The following is a 3,943-nucleotide window of genomic DNA, read 5'->3' as shown; positions in this document are numbered from 1 at the left end:
ATGATCTGTAATTTCAATATAAAAGTTTGGTTTGAATCATTATTTTTTTTTTAATCATTGTTTTTTTTTTTTGTACCCTGCTTAATGCTCAACTTCTGGCAAACACTCACAATAAAGATATAAAATTACATCATACAGGGTACCAAGAATGACAACCTCTTTTATTAACTATACAAGTGGGAAAAATAAATATATTCTTACCAATACTAATATTTTCTTTTAAATACTCCTTACCTGCAATATAAAATAAATGTTTGAGAAACTTTTAACAAACAAATACAATATACTTTGTTCTTCATAAATACAAAAATAAAAATAAATCTTACACAAAACAAAGAAAAAGTAAAAGAATTTTTAATTAAATAAATGAGGTAGGAAATTGGCAAGAGAGTTTGCCTTGCTTTTTCATCCTTCAACGTAAATAAACTAAGTGCAAGGTTAAACACTAGCATCATGCCAATCAACTATACACAAAAATCAACTTTGTGCTTGATAAAAAAAATTATACAGATGTACATACAAATACATATACCTTAATGAAAATGGTAACACTTAAACAGGTGGCATTTATAAATAATGTAATCAGAGTAATACTACCTATAGTATTACTTGAAGCTCTCCTGATGCAGCGATAAACAGTCAGTTTTATTGACATAGAAAAAGAAAGAGGTTTGTTCCACAAATTTTAGTATTTCTGGTATTTTAAGCTACTGACAGATTCTTTGCATAACTTGTGTTAGATTTACTCTACTAAAAAAACAGGTAAGATATTGTGTTAACTATGATGGAAATGTTTGTTCCTTTTCTAATTTCATGGAGTACTTGTAAATGCTATGTATTATTTTGACAAGCATATTCTTTTTGCTTCTCCACCAACTCTTGTGAATTTGATTACCTGTCCTAATGTATCAGTGATACATTTTTATTAGCCATTATAAATGTTAAAGCCAAATCAGTGCCAAAAGAATTGAAACTTGAAACCACTAAGATGTAGTTCTATACAGCTGAGTGAGAAAAAGTAACGGCTTTACATTTGCAAATAAATTGGTGCAATAGATTTTCAGATATATTGGTTAAGATATCTGGAGAAAACAGTTATATATGAACAATGCATCAACAAAACTGAGAGATGGATAAACAGTACTAAATAACTAAACCCTTAGTCTTCAGTTCATCCTACGCAACATCACATATAAGTCTATCCACATCTGTTATGCCAACCACAATGGTTTCTTTGAAAAGTTTTAGTAACAAACTAGTAGCTGCTCATTCAATCCTTTTCTTGTAGTAGCAATAATTAAGCACAAATTATCTGTGTGTGTGTGTGTGTGTGTGTGTGTGTGTGTGTGTGTGTGTGTGTGGGTGCACGCGCGTGAGCTAAAAAAAGGAGGGAGGGAGGGAGAAAACAGACCCTAGAACAAGAATACAATGCAAATGTGACCCTAATGAGATTTGAACTCAAAACACGAAGGCTTGAACAAATACTGCAAGGCATTTGATTGATTCTCTATCAATTTTACAGGAACCAATGACAAAGATACAGTAAAAATCTCAGAACAAAATAACATCTAAGTTAGTCTTAGTATATTCAATGCGTCAAAAGATTATACAAAGACAATATTAGTCATTGACTAATTTATTTTCTTGGTGGGGTGAGTTGTTTCATGTTGATGGCATCTAAGAATAATTTATCATGCGAATGTCATTCTACACCTACATATTTGTACAGTTCATTAGATTCTCTCAGTAAGTATGGAAGACTTACTTGTCAAAAGAGTTGATATTTGTGACAATTAATGATTAAAATTAATTTTTCCTCACCACATTTTTTTTCTAGTAAGCTTTCTAACACTTTCTGCATTACTAACAACAAACTTAATTATTTTTAAAGCAGATGATATGCAAGAGTAATTTATTCTCTGACTAGAACAAATTAGCTAAGCCCGTTTTCTTTTGTTTTGTTTGTTTTTTGTTTGGGTTTTTTTTTGCTTTTTTTTTTTTGTACTGAAGAAGGAACTAAGGACCAGGTAAAATTGAGATGATAGTGAAATGTACTGTACCATAACATGTAACATTGGGAAGTTAGTGAACCCTACCAGTAGCTGGTACATCATTAAGATAGTGAAACAAATGCCAGCTTGGACAATGGACATTAAAATGATGAGAAGGAGGTAACTATACAGTATGTTTAATGGCTCCCATACTAAAAGTTAGAAACAAAATTAAGATAAATGTATTGAAAGCCTTCTTTCATATCTTCCTAATACCCTCTTCCTTTTTTTCTTCTTGTGTTTTCTTTCATTTTTTTTCCTTTGTTTGTATTACTTCTCTCTTCAAACTGAATTCATTTATCAGATGGGAAAGACACGAACACATGTGCATGCAAACACACACACACACACACACACACGCTTGCATATACATATAATTTTACTTTTTTTTCTTTCTTACAGTGTGTGTATAATATGTTGAAATGTAGGTACTAACAAAAAGAACTGCTATATAATCTGAACAATGTTTAAGGAGAGTCTCTAGTAGGAAAAGTTTCTAGATTACTTCTTTTATTTTCTCTCTCTCTCTCTCTTTAAAATCCTTTCAATCTTATTAGACCTTGTCTTTAAGAATTCATGTTTCTACTCTTTCCTTATACACTGACTGCCTGTTGTCATTTTGTAGATCTACTGACCTAGAACAAAATCAGCTACCCACTGCCACATAAGGTTTTTGTTTCCTTGTTTTGCTTGTTCATTTATTTTTTTATATTTTTTCTCATACCAACACTTTCCAACTATATTATCTCACTTTACCCTTTTCTTCAGCATATACAAACCACCAACCACTACCACTGAAAACATCCAACATAGAAAAAGATTTCATTTTCAATTTGACAGATTGATGCTTTTTACTAACAGGATGTCTGTATTTACAAACTCTTAGCACAAATTTGCAAATATGCAACTTTTGTAAATCTAACTGTATTAAAATTTTATCTTTTCTTCTAATAAAAATATTTCATCTTAATATATTGGATCGATACTTTGTGTGCTCAGCTGAAGGTAATATTGTCTCATCTAATAATTTTTCAAGTAGTTTGCCTTTTAACTTCAGTGATTCATCATCATCTTCACTAGTAGTTATATTTAAAAAGTAAACCTGTGTGTGTGTGTGTGTGTGTGTGTGTGTGCGCATGTGCGCGTGCGTGCACATGAGCATGCAGAGGAAAAAAGAGAGAGAGTGAAAAGAAACCTAACATATTTATATATTACACCATCATCATAGTGTTCACTTTCCTACGCTGGCATAGGCCAGAAAAAATTCACTGAGGCAGAATTTCTATAGCCAAATGCCCTTCTTGTTGCCAACCATCACCTATTTCCAAGTAAGGTAATATTTTTCCTAGTCCTTTGAATTTGAACAATACACTGGTTAGGCATGATTTCAAAGAACACAGCAAGCAAATGATAAGATTCATTTACAATAAACATTCAATCTCAAGAGAAAAAGATATCACACATACACACACGCATCCATATCATAATAGCTGATATAAATGTTAACTTGTTTGTTGATTTCTCCAACATGACTGGAAAAATTACATAGAAAGAGGGAGGGAGAGGGAGAGAGAGAGTTAACAGAGGTACAGGATGAGGGAAGAAAAAGAATCAGAGAGAGAGAAGAGGGAGTAAATGACAGAGTAGTTATGGTAAGAATTATACAAATACGAAATTTGTTTTATTTTATTTTATTTTAAGGCAATAGTTTCTGTTTGAAAGTTAGAATTCACCTCATCATTTTGTACAAGCACCAAGAAATTAGCTAAAAGTTAAATTATAATTGTTGTACATATGCTGTATTTTCTGATGTCAACCATGGTGGCAAAAATATACTTCCAAAGTTAGCTATCATATAACAGGTAACACGTGCATGTATTTGTGTGTGGGGG

At 31.7% G+C, this 3,943-nt stretch overlaps 1 protein-coding gene across 3 annotated transcripts in view; it reads right to left on the bottom strand.

Moving 5' to 3' along the window:
* Window positions 1-3,943, bottom strand: part of LOC106876273 (serine-rich adhesin for platelets) — a 141,872-nt gene that overhangs the window by 74,726 nt on the left and 63,203 nt on the right. Inside the window, exon 2 of one of the 3 annotated variants that reach the window (XM_052966696.1) lies at window positions 202-234. The exons of the other annotated variants lie outside the window; for them this stretch is intronic. The gene's annotated coding sequence lies outside the window, so the exon portion shown is untranslated. The remainder of the gene's footprint in view (window positions 1-201; window positions 235-3,943) is intronic. 3 annotated transcript variants of the gene reach the window in all.

The sequence above is a fragment of the Octopus bimaculoides genome, chromosome 1 (assembly GCF_001194135.2).
Source record: "Octopus bimaculoides isolate UCB-OBI-ISO-001 chromosome 1, ASM119413v2, whole genome shotgun sequence".
Lineage (NCBI taxonomy): Eukaryota > Metazoa > Mollusca > Cephalopoda > Octopoda > Octopodidae > Octopus > Octopus bimaculoides.
This window is presented reverse-complemented; position numbering and strand designations above follow the sequence as displayed.